Source organism: Amphiura filiformis, chromosome 18 (assembly GCF_039555335.1).
Source record: "Amphiura filiformis chromosome 18, Afil_fr2py, whole genome shotgun sequence".
In the NCBI taxonomy this organism is placed as follows: domain Eukaryota; kingdom Metazoa; phylum Echinodermata; class Ophiuroidea; order Amphilepidida; family Amphiuridae; genus Amphiura; species Amphiura filiformis.
In genome coordinates, this window is record NC_092645.1 from 22664995 (window position 1) to 22682201 (window position 17207).

Below are 17207 nucleotides of genomic sequence, written 5' to 3' on the forward strand. Positions count from 1 at the left end.
TCACGGTCAGACGGTTCTAACAAGCATTCTATAGTCTATGCCTCAACAATCCCCATCATATTCCAACCAGTCACTACAAAATATATTGTATGCTAAACATATAATTTAAAATTGTAAACCTGTTAAATAATGTATTTTTGTGCTAAAGTACGACACGTGAATACCCGGGGTACTCAAGTTTGGTTTTGGTAGGGACGTGCCGCTGAGAATTTGAAAGTGGACCCATAAATATACCAATTTTCCAAGAAGTTTGGACCTATTGATATACCAAAATTCTTAGTTTTTACAAATTTTCCCAAAATTTTGGGAAAATTTTGGCTAGATTAAGGCTAGATTAACCCTAACCCAACTAGGGCTCACTAAAGCTCACTATTAAAACCACTCTGCGTGAATGCATTCCACGGGACTTGATGACGCAATCAAACCAAGTCATATATACCCAGGGAATCGTTGGCCGGGCCAACGTCACCTGTGTAGCTACATGCTGGGGATCTTCTGCGTGGCATGCGAGGGGTCCGAGGTTCGAATCCCGGGGGTGCAAATTGACTTTCTTCTCCATCTTCTCTCCTTTTCCGTTCCTTCTTTCCCTTCCGATAGCCAAAAAACCACGGATAGGTTAGGGGTAAGGAGAAATTGGGCTATTTTCCGAAAAAATTGAGACAATTTTGAAAAAAGGACCCATTCATATACCAAAATAGGCTTTGAAAAATGGGGTAATTGATATACCAAAAGGCCGAAAATGCTACCCATATTTGCGGCACGTCCCCGTATGGTCATTTGTACTGAGCACCCCCCGGTGTGAATAACGTCATATAGGCTGCTCAAAACGTCACAATTGCTGCTAATCACTGGGAGACATTTTTTTGTGAAAAATCTGTGATTGGGTGAAAAATCCGTGTTGGATTGTAAATTTTCACACATTTTTCAACCGATCACAGATTTTTATCTGCAACTAAATGGCGCCTATTGTCTAGACCAGGATACATCACTAGTGAAGTACATGTCGTTGCCCTAATTATGTTAATCATGATCAGTTATTTTTTATCAACCCAACTGTTACGGTAGTGTACAGCTTTATTCCGTGATTATATGACGTCACAGGTGGTATTTTATGAGATTCCCCTCGTATTTACAAGATGCCTAGTACAGCTCTGGAACCAGACATGTCTTTTGCCGGAGTCTTTTGGTTAAGTGGAATTGGTAGACAAGTCAAGGAAATGGCCATGATGGATAATGTCTAATATATAACCGCTTCTTGAATTAAATAAAGTAATAAAATAATCTACATGGTACTTATTAAAAGCTATTAAAGTCCTACCGTCTAAACATGCACCCTTACTACATAATCGTCATTTTTGTAATATTGAAAACAAAGTGAAACATATGATTCAAACATGCATCTATTCACCAATCTTTGCCCAAGAACAAATGATACCAGTATGTTTCGATTATATCTATAACTACGTATTTATAAATACGCACGTGACCCATGGGCGTTACATACCAAGACCAGCAAGCGTGACCAAATCCTCATGTCATTGACCACTATACAGAAAAGGTTAGGAACTATTTAGATAAATATCATTAAATTTAAATGTTAATTGAATAGCAAAAATATTACACATGGGGATTCCGAATTTGTAATATGTTGTCAAAAACAGCATTTTGGATAGAACCAATCTATGTGATATGATTGGCCAAAACGTATCACCATCATTCTCTTCGATATCTATGTCGTCAGAAATTACACAATGTGTCAACTTCGGTGGGCGACCTAAGCATACCATGACACCATTTTGGAACTGCTCGGTTAATAATACATATGTTATAATAAGTTATTATAAGCACTGCATGTAGACCAAGTACTTGGGGCTTAGAGCGGTAAGTAGATGGGTAATAACATGGCTGTTTTTGTGGATGGTATATATAATTAATATTTAAACGAAGTGTAACACTTAATTAGTAATATGTTTGGAATATGAAGGGAGCATAATGTTTAAAAAATGCCATTATAGAAGAGGTCTCAACTACAGTGGAAATTTCAATTGAATACACAGCCAGATATAGCGTGTCAACTTTTTGCGTACACTGCGAGATGTACGCCAGCGTGTGCGACTGTGCGTAAGTGACGCGGAAGTATATCCAACCATGCCAACGCTCTCGTGATTGGTTAGTATTGTATCGAAGGTCGTGCGTTCGCGTTGTAGTTTGAAATACGCGATATATGTACGATCGCGGTTGGCTCGAGTACAGCTGTTGAAAGCTGTGTTCATTCAATTGGAATCCACCCAAGTCCATGGGAAGTGATTTTGAGAAATAAACCTGTGTATCATTTTAATTCCTTCAGTTAGATTTACCTGGTCAATATGGTAAGTTTTACGTGCAAATGAGTGGGTTAAACTGTATCGGGTTTGACGATAGCATTTCAGGGACTTCGTGGGGTTCATTTTAAATGTTGGACTTGGGTGGTTTTTTGAATCATATACAAAGACAACAATGTTGGAATGAGATTATCACTAGTAAGATAATACAAAATAAAGCACACAGGTATGTATAATGTTGATAAGCATACTGCCATGTAATATCAACCACACACCTTCCTTTATTAAACCCATTTTTTTTTCAAAAGTCACTCTCCAGCAATGAATGTGTTACAAGTGGACTTTTATACATACTGGCTTTAAATCAATGTGTTACAAGACTCAAATCCTGGACTTGGGTTATTCTTTCATCTGTTTCATACATGCTATTTTTCACATGCTCAATAGACACAGAGGATGAATTTGAGTTGTTCTTTCATACAAATGACAGGCCTATGCATAGCAACAATTTCCTATGCTTAACTCAATTTGGCCAAAGTATGGACTTGGGTGGGTTTTGTATTCATATATTCAATTGAATGTAAGGCGACTCTGCACAATACCATTTGTTACATGTAGAAATAAAAAAGTAAAATATAAAACAATTGATCAATTAAATACTTCAATAATATATATATGGATAAATATGAAGATATATGCTGTTAAAAATAATATATTAATATTGTGGACTATGCTTACAATGTACCGTGTAGAAAACGTCCTTTGGACCAGCTGTGTATAACAGGTTACTTTAACGGGTTTGCAATGGTGTGAATGTATAGATGAACGTCCCAAACATATGCATCAATCCCGGGGGTTATCGTAAATTTCCTGAATTTTGAGCACCTCGTTGACGCCCATCTTTAAAGGTCCGTGACCCGATCGACAGCATCATCCCCAATATTTTTCATTGCTGATGAGGTTTTGGTATCACATGATAGATACTATTTTTCTCATTGCTATCCTGAAATTTGACGCTCCAAGTCGATGTATTTCCGGAGAAATCATGAAGCACAGCGGCCTTTTGAGGCTACCACTTTGTAAATACTAAAAATTACTTCGGATTCTGGACAGGGAATTAATTGCGAATCATCAGTCTCCTCAACAGCTACTTTGGTTTCGCGTCATTCACATTCTGTGAAAGAAGCGAACTACACTAAGTGCTGAGGAAACGGCGCGCCGTTTATAGCTTAAAAAATTCCTTGACGATCTCAGTGGGCGAAATGGCTCAATTGGTTAGCGCATTATGTTTTTACCCGAGGGGTACCCAGTTCAAAATCCGGTGGTGGAAGGGTTTTTTTCCTCTCCATTTTTAACCCAAACTTTTTTATATTCATTTGAAATGTACATGTTGCAAGGAGAAATATATTCCTTTTTTTCTAAAACGGTACGAAAAAGAGTTAAACACAAATATTTTCCGTTCAATACGGGCCGTATTTTTTTTTCTAAAACGGTACGAAAAAGAGTTAAACACAAATATTTTCCGTTCAATACGGGCCGGGCATTGCAACATTGTCGTCAGGTCTTGTTGCTTGCCTGCCCAGAATGCAATTCACGCATACCAAGGTATTGGATTGCAAATTTGGGTATTTATTCACATTTACGCTGAAAATGCTCTCGTTTTTCACAAAGCAGCATAAAGGGGGCGATATTTGATATTATTATGTAATTTTAAAGACAATCCATATCCAAAACCAATAGGGTTACCCCCCTTTAATTTATTTCTGCGGCTGAATCAAATTGACCAAATTTAAATAAATGACCTTCCCCCAAATGTTCAACTATTTGTTAAATTTAGGAAGACTCTAATGTAAAAAGATCTGGACCGATGGTTATCACTGCCGTTGCAATATTAAAAATAACAAATTAGTTAATAATTATGATTATGATATTAAAAATAATTATATTACGCGATATCAAATACCCGATCACATAACCAGGGAAATTTAGCCATTGATTTTTACTAAATATACACTACAAGATCAAGATGATACAATCGATTTTAAGCTTGTTAACATCACTGAAGCTTCGTGGTCACCGCAAAATTGGACGGCGATAATGTGCACACTCGCCTAAGATAACCAAGGATGGAACTTCCAAGGAGGGCACAAGTTTGTAGGTGTGATCAGAGGGCTATAAACCGACCGCGTGAAAACGGTGGTTGGCGCAAACAAAGCTCCGCGTATGTCGCTCGCGTTAATCTGTGCAAAGGACTGCCGTTCTTCTCTGAAACCGAGCGTAGTTTGCGTCTAAGCGATGTATGTAATCCAATCATAGAAGAAAACATTCTGGGTGAGTATTATCTTGCCGTTGACAAGTATCGTTGATTTTTACCGTCTTATATTTCTATTCCATTTTTTTTCGCAATTTATAGAACCTGTAGATTCTATTGAAGCAAGTAAACATGGCCTCTTATCAATTTGGTCGCTGTTTGATTCGAAGTCATGCACACAGAGGTATAGATCTGTTTAGACGCTACACAACCAATCAACAAAGATGCATGAACGTCAATTCCTTGTTGCTCAAAGACTGTAAATATCAACCATTAAAATATTCAGCGAAAAATCATTGCTGGAATGCAAACCATTTGATAAAGGTTCTCAATAGCACCTGGTTACCACAGACACCCAGAATGTTTCATTCGATGACGCATAGTTGCCAGAAACAGTTGCAGAATGCAATGCCAAATGCCAAATCAAGCAACGGAAGAGCTCACGTAGCTCACACCTTACAAGAGGCTGTTCTAGATGTAATGGATGCGAGGTACCGGATAGGTTACGTGGATGTAGGTGATAAAAGTAATCCAATAATATTGTGTCTTCATGGTATGCCAGCGTCGTACAAGGACTTTCTTCCCATGATGCCATCGCTAGTCAGCAATGGAGCCAGAGTAATACTCTTCAACTTTCCAGGTATAAACGAAATATCAGACTTTTAAAGTTTAGTTTCAAAATATCAAAACCTAGCCTTCAATTAATCTTGCCAATAAATGGAGAGTGGCTTAACAAATCAAAGCTGAAAGCGGAAGCGGAAAAAACACATGTCATAATCTTTCACTTTGTTTGGTATCAGGTAAAAGCTCATATTTTTCTCATTAACATATCGAAATTAAGCGTTTCAAATCGGTATATTTCAGAAGACATCGTCAAAAAACTGTTGAATTAGTCTAAACTGTGGTATACCACGTTTGAAAATAATTCGACAGTTTTTTGATGATATCTTTAGAAATTCACCGATTTAGCACTCCTAATTTCAATATGTTAATGAGAAAAATAAAATGTCTCATTCGATATCAATTTATTACATGTATATTATTAATAAAATCACTGTAGACTACCATTTATCATGATTAGCACGCTGTATAAATTTCAGTAATTCTACTAGGAAGAAACATTTACGTGTTGTTTTCGTATGAATACTTGACAGGGACGACATTTTATGTTATGCGTCACTTTTAAAGAATTCCATTTTCCATTTGGCGGGGTGGAATAGCGTCCAGTCAAGTGGTACTATTGTGCTATTGACTGGGTAAAATTTAGGTTAAGATAACAAATGCTATACATATTTGACAGGTCTTTCTACTTCGATTTTTACTGTAAAAGTAGTAATTGTGAAAATAAAATAATATATTCGCCTAATTACTAGAGTAGCGTAAAAACTCGATAGTTAGTATATGTGCTTACTATCGAGCGCTTTTAAAACATGCAAAAATGAAGAGCTCCATCCACAAAAGTGTAAAGGGTGTTGAGTAAATCATCGATACACATAGTTATATACGAGCAAGTAAACATGTAAATGGGTGTCTGAACACCATTAGCTCAGTTGGTAAAGCGCCGGACTTTTGTATAATTTCATGTTTTCAAAAGCGCTCGATAGTAAGCACATATGCTGATAATTGAGTTTTTACGGTGTGTGTGATTAGTGCTGTCATATATTGTTCTTGCTTTTCTGGTCTCATAATATAGGTGTTGGGTACAGTTGGCACTTGGAGGGATCTCCATATGACTACTCTCATCTGAGTAAGGCTAAACTTGTTGAAGCATTTCTATCGCATCTAGGAATTGACAAGTACGTACGTATATTAGTGTGCGATCTACCTTTTAAGGACCCAACTGATCTCATGTTGGACCTGTCAAGCTTAAGTCTACCTTAAGGCCTCCTTTATAATATTGTGTAAACATTGCATTCCATAAAGATTATAAGAACTATTTTATATAATAAAGAAAATTTATACTAATTTATATTCCTGATTTTACAAATTGTTCTCAATATAACGGTTGCAAAAGCGTGGAAACTTTCCAGATTAAAATTTGGGAAACTTTCTTCGGAATGTTTTGGGAATAAAAATGGGTTAGAAATTTTGGGACATTTGTAAGTTTGGCACATGATATGGTTCATGCATTGTACCGCGTGAATATTGTAGTGCAGAGCGATATAGTCAAACTTATCGTATATGGTAGTTAATCCGATTATTACGTCACAGTGACATAGACTTTGTGTGGCGATCATTTTGATCGTGGTTCAGGGCTCGAAATCGTGATCCGGTTGGCATAGTGATTATCGAATTACACGTAACACTTCACTGGCAAATTACTAGAACAGGAACATTCAAGCAGTCACGGGTTTGGAACTTTTTATGATCCAGAGAAGGAAATTTACTCCATACTTTATGTTCCTGTGGTTGAAACACTAAGACTTATACTGTTCTTTTATATAACTTTGGCTTAAGCATCAAAACCACCTTGGGCGATCCAGCCCATTTTGTCCTGGATTGCAGTTCAATCTCACCTAATACCAGTAGCATAGACAGTGGGAGCTAAGGGGCAAGCTGGCCCTGAGAAGTATTGTCGCCCTCTCCGCCACAGTCGGTTGCTGGCCACTCTGGCTCTGTTATTCAAGATATTTTTGTACATTTTAGCCAATTTTTGACCACTTCCGTCAAATTTTGCCCTTCCCCCATGAAAGTTGCCTTGCAGTGACGCAATATAATCTTTCAGAATATATCATGTGGGTTATACGAATGACTAATAACATTCTTCTATGTACTTGTTTTACAAGCATTATTAACTTAATTGTTTCGTTAAATTTGTGCAATAAAAGTAAAATGCCAAAAATGTTTGTTTCCTTTTTTCATTTCAGAGTCAATATGCTAGTATCTCATTGCGCATCAGGTCATACAGGGATGCAACTCTGTGCCAACACTGATCTAATACAAGGTGTGTCATTTATATCACCATTAGCTCATTTGCCTCACAGGTGAGTACCATACTGTATGTGCGGGCTTGTAATGTTAATGTTTACACAGTACAAAAAAACAAAAAACAAAACAAAACAACAACAACAACAACAACAACAACAACAACAACAACAACAACAACGTTTCTACATTGCTTTCATCTACAAAACCTATACTAATATCAACCTTTTGTGCTTAATGATTGCCATCGTAATAAATGTAGCCAACATATTAAACAAAATCAAGTCTGTATGCTTACCAGCCCCCCCACACACACACATAAAATATGCATGTAGAGAGTCTCATTTCAATATACTATCTACAATAATCGGGAGTTGGTTACAAACTAGTGCCAGTAATGTATAAATATCCATAAACATGATAAAGATTGCAACGCGATATTCATAATGTTTAAAGCATGCGACATAGGTTCATCTGTCAATTTATATAAGGATCATGCAATCCGCGCATACGTATTGCAATATGTTACCTTCGGAGACTCTTCACTGGTGATGTTGGCGAGCACTGATCTTGTGACATGGCTTCTGCCGTGAATTTCTTGTCGTTTGTAAATACCAAATTTACCAATATGGATATACCCATTGACTAATTATAATTTTTACTTACAGGGTAGGCGACTATACATTTATGATAAATTCCATATATTATTCACTGAAACTGCCATTCATGCGTGCTCTGCTGGGTCCATTGAACTTCGCGCATGGAGTAAGATTTTAAGGTACCTTTAAATATACAAGACGTGGACTATTTCTATGGCCTTGCTGCGGAGGGTAGAAACTGGAACTGGAAACAGGTTTGTAAATATTTTTATTCAAATCATGAAATGTCAAAAATGCTAAACATACCGCGTGCATGTGTATTATTGAATCATTCAATCAGTGTATGCATATCGCTATTCGTCTTACGTTTTGTTTGTTCGTCCTAGCTGTGTGAAGCTACGCCAATAGTCATGATCATGATTATAATGATACGATCGGCGAACTAATACACGCATTGTAGGCACTAGAATGAAATTGCAATTTTCTTCGTTTTACCTTTAAAAAATGGCACATAATACTGCAAAAATGAGCGATTTCGAACCTCCTTTTCCAACATTGAATGTCTCCGCAGTTCCCGGAGTATCCGAGTTAAAATCTGGTCGAAGAGACCCGTAGGTAGGACTTTTTTGCAACGGAATGGTGACACATTTTCCAAATATGGATTTTTTTTCTAACTTTAATGGCAAAAGTATTAAACTTATAATAAGCATCTAAAATGAATTTTAGTTGGCTATTTTGAACAGTTTAGCTTTGTTAATTTTTCTTCTCACTTTATACCTTCTTTGATATTTTAACTATAAAATGTGGTTTGGGAACGGGTGCGTGGCACCAGCAGCACCACACCCTACCACTTTTTGATGGGTTTGGGCCCCCGCCCCATACATTTTTTTCCCCCCTAAAATGTCGCGTACGTCACTGCGTGAATAATGTTGACTAGAATTTAATTTTAATGCAGGCTGAAGCTGATCTGAAGGATATAAATACTAAAGGTATGCCTGTTATGGTTCTTGCTGCTCAAAGAGATCCCGTAGTGCAGTTCTATATATTACAAGGAATGATGGATTTACTTGGAATATCTCAAGAAAGCAGACTGACATATTCAGAAGATCACAGTTTGCACCAAAATGAAATAGGTAATGTTTTTATTATTGTTTGTATCATCATCATCATCATCATCATCATCATCATCATCATCATCATCATCATCATCATCATCATCATCATCATCATCAGCAGCAGCAGCAGCAGCATTATCATCATCATCATCATCATCATCAACATCATCATCATCATCATCATCATCATCATCATCATCATCATCATCATCATCATCATCTGCAGTAACATCATCATCATCATCTTCTTCTTCTTCTTCTTCTTCTTCTTCATGATGTTGCTGCTGTCCGCGATCATTATTATTATTTAGTTATTCTACCCCAAATAGCTTATCAAAGGTACTCGGAAAGAAACTCCAGGAACACAGCGAACATAGAAATTATTTCAGTTGGGCCATTCTTTTGTTACATTTATGTCAAAGCTACATTTTTCGCTCTGCTCGCGACGCTAGAAAAATTAAGGACTGTATGTTTTAAATCCATTATCAATTGTTAGGCATTATTATTAATGACATTTTCGATTATAATATGGAGTGTCCATTATTCTAATATAATTTGTGACTTTTTTACATAAATCATATAATAGTTTCTCACATTTTGTGCATAAATCATGTCAAGGGTTGAGAGCCAGAATTCACAATCACCTGCGCCCACAAAATGAGCATTAAGTCGCAGGGCACTATAGAAGATACATTCCATTAAATATGACAAAATTCAACAGGAAACAATAGAACATTCTGGAATCTTTTTGGGTTCTTGAACAAATAACCCAAAAAGTTCTAAGTTGTACATCTTGACTAAGAGTGCACATCCCTGGCATGCTTGGTTTCAAAGTTTTATTGTTGTTTTTTCCCTTATTTTTTCCTATATCTCAATTTTATTATTGCGCACTTTATTTTGATTGGATCAGATCATGTCATACTTCAGCACGGACAGATCAACTTGAAAATTATTGCTACAAACAGTTCTGTGACCAGAAATATACAGAAATATACAGACATATCGAGAAATCAAACAACAGGACCACTTTCCGTAGAATGGTCCAGTTGCAATTTCAATGATCATTACACATCTCAAATAATGTGATCTATTTTAATATGGTTTAACATATTTTTGTTTGTTTGTGTTTTTCAGAACATATCAATCCTTTGAAGTATGGAGTTATATTTGAGAAAGGCCACTGGATTCAAAAGTCTCACCCAAAAGTTGTAGCTGGATTAATTATGAACTTTCTCAATGCAATCCAAGATTGCAAATAGAGCAAAAATCTAAATACATGCTAACAGATTTTCCTCCAATTTTATTATTATTATTATTATTATTATCATTATTATTATTATTATTATCATTATTATTATTATTATTATTATTATTATTATTATTATTATTATTATTATTATTATTATTATTATTAATACTTGTAGTCCTGATTCAAAAGCAACTGTATTCCCAAAATCGTCCCCCAGGGCAAGGCGCTTTACCTCGCTTGCCTCACCACACCCAGGTGCAATGGGAAGCTGTTAGGGGTACTGATGTACTGATGGACCCTGCGCCACTTGTAGGCTGCAAACGTGGTTCCGACATATTCTAATGACGGCGCAATAAAAGTAAAGCGCTTTGAGGCTGGTTACGGCATAAAGCGCTATATAAATATCTACATTTATTTTATTTTATTTTTAAAATTTGGCATCGAATCCATGTGCTACGCGTTTTGTATTGCACGTATTGTCTATATTCGATAGTGGCGGTAGTAGGCAATTTACTACCTTCTAATACCTTGATAACCAACACGTATACTAATTTTAAAAGCACTTTAAAACAGTGGTTTTAATTGCCAATCTAAAAGCATCACAAATATTTTGAAAGAACTATTGATCCGTGTGCTAATAATGATGATTATGCGCTGTGAGTGAAACGAAAAAGGACCTAACAATAAACATATATTTAGACGTTTTGGCTAATTACGGCAGTTGCATTGGCTTTATAATGGTACAGAAAGTTCCTCATGATTAGTCCAAGGCAATTGGTAATTTATTTCAAGCATTTGTAGAGCACTGGGTGGAAACTCATAAGCATCCATTCTTTAGTAAGTGCAGAGGTAAACGTTGATACATTCATGTCACATGGCTGTGTTTGAATGTCTAATCTACCTGCAGTTCGTGATATCTTAGTTATATCTTAGTTGTATAGTCCGCCCTTGTCATTTCATTTTTTCGTCTGTCATAGTGTTGAGCAGCAATTGATCCTCAGCCTCTCTGATCATTACCGTACAGTGTGATTTAGTGTTTGATTCAAAATAAGTGCTTTCTTTAGTTAATTATTGTCCATGTTTCTGACTGCCTATGCATCTGAACCATAATTGCACTAACAATTGCTTGGCAATAATTATACGGGCATTTCACATTATGTTTTATTGCTTTTACGTGTGCCATCCGCATGGATTAGTAGCATATTTGCGCCTGCTCCAAAATAATTGTCCTTATATTAGGATGTTCTGCTTTAGGAATAACTAAAATTAAAATAAAAACATTTAACAGCGTGCATCTTTAATTAGTTGCCACCCAACTACACGGAACTGTTGATTTCGTATGCCATATATAGCCACGTTCGCCCAAGGAACTGAATATAAGACACAATGAGTTATCAAGACAATGGAAGCAGAGACTTGGTAGCCCGTGATATTTTCATAACACAGAAGAGCAGCGTACGGTGTCCACCCTAATGCTAAGCTTAAACTCACTAGTAAGAATGTTACCAATGCTTTGTAGTTGTTTCGATAATTTTGATTGTCTCCTCTGTTGTTGAATCTGGCCCTTTCCATCGTGATTCGTTGCTCGTGTTTCTTAGCGATTTGCAAAAGCCGAAAACAACTAATTAAAACAAAACAAATTGGGAGTACAATAAAAAGTACAACACCACTAATTAACCACTCATTTGATAACTTAAAGAAGCAGTAACCAAAGCGATTATCAAATACTGGTACTTTGTTGTTGACGATTGCGTCGACTGTGCTGAAACCCCAGCAGGTCATCCAAAATACCCAGAAAAGTAGAATAGCCACATGGCAACGTGTTTTTGTCACAATAATAGGGTATTTCAATGGATAAATAAAAGTAAAGCGCTTTGAGGCTGGTTACGGCATAAAGCGCTATATAAATATCTACATTTATTTTATTTTATTTTTAAAATTTGGCATCGAATCCATGTGCTACGCGTTTTGTATTGCACGTATTGTCTATATTCGATAGTGGCGGTAGTAGGCAATTTACTACCTTCTAATACCTTGATAACCAACACGTATACTAATTTTAAAAGCACTTTAAAACAGTGGTTTTAATTGCCAATCTAAAAAGCATCACAAATATTTTTGAAAGAACTATTGATCCGTGTGCTAATAATGATGATTATGCGCTGTGAGTGAAACGAAAAAGGGACCTAACAATAAACATATATTTAGACGTTTTGGCTAATTACGGCAGTTGCATTGGCTTTATAATGGTACAGAAAGTTCCCGCGATTAGTCCAAGGCAATTGGTAATTTATTTCAAGCATTTGTAGAGCACTGGGTCGAAACTCATAAGCATCCATTCTTTAGTAAGTGCAGAGGTAAACGTTGATACATTCATGTCACATGGCTGTGTTTGAATGTCTAATCTACCTGCAGTTCGTGATATCTTAGTTATATCTTAGTTGTATAGTCCGCCCTTGTCATTTCATTTTTTCGTCTGTCATAGTGTTGAGCAGCAATTGGATCCTCAGCCTCTCTGATCATTACCGTACAGTGTGATTTAGTGTTTGATTCAAAATAAGTGCTTTCTTTAGTTAATTATTGTCCATGTTTCTGACTGCCTATGCATCTGAACCATAATTGCACTAACAATTGCTTGGCAATAATTATACGGGCATTTCACATTATGTTTTATTGCTTTTACGTGTGCCATCCGCATGGATTAGTAGCATATTTGCGCCTGCTCCAAAATAATTGTCCTTATATTAGGATGTTCTGCTTTAGGAATAACTAAAATTAAAATAAAAACATTTAACAGCGTGCATCTTTAATTAGTTGCCACCCAATTACACGGAACTGTTGATTTCGTATGCCATATATAGCCACGTTCGCCCAAGGAACTGAATATAAGACACAATGAGTTATCAAGACAATGGAAGCAGAGACTTTGTAGCCCGTGATATTTTCATAACACAGAAGAGCAGCGTACGGTGTCCACCCTAATGCTAAGCTTAAACTCACTAGTAAGAATGTTACCAATGCTTTGTAGTTGTTTCGATAATTTTGATTGTCTCCTCTGTTGTTGAATCTGGCCCTTTCCATCGTGATTCGTTGCTCGTGTTTCTTAGCGATTTGCAAAAGCCGAAAACAACTAATTAAAACAAAACAAATTGGGAGTACAATAAAAAGTACAACACCACTAATTAACCACTCATTTGATAACTTAAAGAAGCAGTAACCAAAGCGATTATCAAATACTGGTACTTTGTTGTTGACGATTGCGTCGACTGTGCTGAAACCCCAGCAGGTCATCCAAAATACCCAGAAAAGTAGAATAGCCACATGGCAACGTGTTTTTGTCACAATAATAGGGTATTTCAATGGATAGCTGCATGCTATATAGCGCTCTCCATTGATCATTACAACAGATGATAAACTTATGTATTGCAATGCTGTCAAAACATAAATATGAACTGCACAAAAAATATCTTGATCACGCAGAGTCGCTAAAGCTGAGATCAATGTCAGCGGTAAAAGTCCAAATGCACCATAACAGAAGTCTGAGATTGTTAGAGATAACAAGCAAATCCGAGCAGCTTCGTTAAGAAATCGCATTCTTCGTAATACCAGAAGACAGAATCCATTGCTGGAGATCACTAGCAGTGTCAGTACTGCAAACGCCAATGTTCGAGCATAAGTGAATGTTAATGAAATATCTTGAAAAGCGGCATCTGTATGATTACAGCTACCACTAGAATTATCGCAGTTGTTTATCATGATGAACTGTTGTGTAGCAATAACGTTTTGAGCGAATCTGTATTACTGAGTTACCGATTCTTCAGCCAATTTAGCATCGGTAACGCTTTGATCCCGGGCTTTGATAGTCATACTCAGGCATTTGTTAAGCTGATGCCTAATAGGTGACACGTGTTGTTAAATGCACTGTCACTATATTGCTTTATGTATCAGAAAATCGGTAAAAGTGGCATAAAAATGCTATTAGCATTTTGAATAATAATGTTTTGTTGATTGGTGTCTTACGCACATTTTCAAACCAGTAAAACCAGAGGACAGAATTAATTGGTTAAGATCACTAATTGGATTTTAAAGGTTTACACTGAAAATGCCAATGTTCGAATGTTCGATTGCTATTGTTGGAATCATTGGAATTACTTATTTCTTAATATTCGTGCTATAGCTGATTGTCTGCTGCGATTAACTCTATACATTCTAAAACCTTGACAAGTAACACGTATTCTTGCTTTACGTCAATTTCCAGGTGGTGGTCGCCGTGCATCCTCTAAATTCAGTACATTTTCATCGTCAACCGTGTAATTGAATGGGATTTGTTTGAAATTTTAAAACGCTTGAAATTTAACAAACAAATAGGCCTATGTTAATAAATAATATAAATACAAGCTAAAACCGTTGGGGTTCGATAATGAACCCCACAAAACTAACCGAGTATATGGAAAATGCCATACGGCCGGGTGGTTTCACAAGTTGCCGGCACTATCATGCTACTCGCCACAATTTCTATTGTTTAACATGCCATTTTGTCACTAGGAGACCAAGCCAAATATAAAACAAAATGTCTGAGAAGAGAATGAAAAAGGCGGTATTCGCTTTTTGTATTTTAAAACGGATTATGCTAAACCACTTTTCTCCCTGACGTGGCAGTGACGTCATGCATCTGCTTCGCTCGTGTATCTATGCGGCGTCTTTAATTGCGTGCGTATTTACACCATCGCTTTGAGCTAACGCTAGCGGTTTGAGGCTGCGCACTAATATCACTGTCATATCAATGTGAAAAATCATATATATGCGACTGGTCAGCGAATTATTTTATTGCAATTTGGGTTGAATTGTATTTGCCTGACTTGTTTGTAACATACCGTGAAAGGAGAGTTTATCATGAAGGGTTGATGCACATTACTATACAACAACTACCATGACTTTCAAGATGAATGCACCGAAGTTAGCTTTTCAAAGTTAGATTCATGCGGTAGTACCTGTCACCAGCAAATTCTACACATAATAACTGCACATTTTCAAACCAGTAATACCAGAGGACAGAATCAATTTCCATTGTTTAACATGTCATTTTGTCACTATAGCCAGGGAATAAATAAGATTGGGAAGGGTCAGTCAAGGATAAATGTATTAAAACTATGGACGCCGCCATTACCCTGCCATCGCGTAGGCCTGGAACACTACAGCGATTTCTACCCGCTGTATCGCGCCCATGCAAGCAAAATTCTCGTAAAACTCGTCTCTTGCTGCATCCACGCTTAGACTTTTTCAAGTCCGGCTGTAAAGTATTTTTTACAAATGTTGAACAGCTATTTTAATGATATTTTTAGCCCATAATTTATTAAATACATCAAATCGACCAACAATCTCGCGATCCCGGCCAAGAATACAACAAAATACTCTTTTAATCATGAGAATTAACCTAAATTTACACGCCCTTCACGTTAGACTTAGCAACAGTCTATTCAGATATCGTTGTCAAGTTCGCGGTGATTGAACCCCGATAACTAACAGTCGGGAACGCGTACTGTTACGCGTTGTCATGGTGCTGGGCGAGTTAGGGGGTGCTGGCGGTCGCGCGGTTAGCACCCGTTAGCACCCTATGGCGGCCTCCATACGTGTGTCAAATTGTGTGGTTCGCGGCAACTTCTGTACAGCATACCGTAGCGTGCAAATTTGGCCAAATTTGGAGAATCGGCGAATCACTGTCAATTCACTGCTATAGCCAAAATAATTAATTCTCGATCATGAGAGCCAACTTGGGTACGCACAGTGATTTGCGTCGAGCGCACTACGCAAATACCAGCGCTTACGACGCAAACACAGCTTTTGAGAATTGACCAATCACACGGTCGTTGCTAGGCAAGTTCAAGGTTCGGTCATGCAGGTCGCGCGATCATGTTATTCTATGAAAAGTACGCTGACGCAGAAGGTACATCCTCTCATGATTGAGAATTTGTTATTTTGGCTATAGGAGACCAAGCAAAATATGATGTCTCAGCAAATAACTATTAAAGGAACAACACATACCGCCAATATGAAAAACAAAATGTCTCAGAAGAGAATGAAAAAGACGGTATTCGCTTTTTGTATTTAAAAACGGATTATGCTAAACCACTTTTCTCCCTGACGTGGCAGTGACGTCATGCATCTGCTTCGCTCGCGCATCTATGCGGCGTCTTTAATTGCGTGCGTATTAACACCATCGAAGTCAGCTTTTCAAAGTTAGATTCATGCGGTAGTAGCTGTCACCAGCAAATCTACACATAATAACTGTTAAAGAAGACAAATGTATCAGGCTTCGAGAATATATTTACGAGAAACATTGTGGAGCCACATTTTTCCAGTTTTTGCCATTTAACTTCAAAACTGAAGTGTGCTCGTTAATATTATCAACTCGTCAGATTTGGGTATTTTCACTGGTTCTTTAGTCTAAAAAACTCCGTTAAACAACCCATAACATTTCTATCGCGCATTTCGTGTGTCAGCTTTATTTGGCCTTACCCTTTGATATACAATATTACATGATATTTGTCACGGTAGGTACAAAATATTATTGAAACCTTGTTAAATGGTAGGAATACCTTGTCCCAATTTCTATAATTTGGAGACATATTTATTTAAAAAGTGATCGGAATGCAACAGTTCATCATTGTCTTTCTTTATCAATTTCAC

General features: G+C 37.0%; 1 long non-coding RNA gene across 1 annotated transcript; it reads left to right on the plus strand.

Annotated features, from left to right (window-relative positions):
- Window positions 1-6337: 6337 nt before the first annotated feature.
- LOC140139557 (uncharacterized) lies at window positions 6338-8301 on the plus strand. The gene is made up of 3 exons (XR_011857167.1): window positions 6338-6428; window positions 7500-7616; window positions 8226-8301. It is a non-coding gene; the product is annotated as an uncharacterized lncRNA (long non-coding RNA).
- The last annotated feature ends 8906 nt before the right edge of the window (window positions 8302-17207 follow it).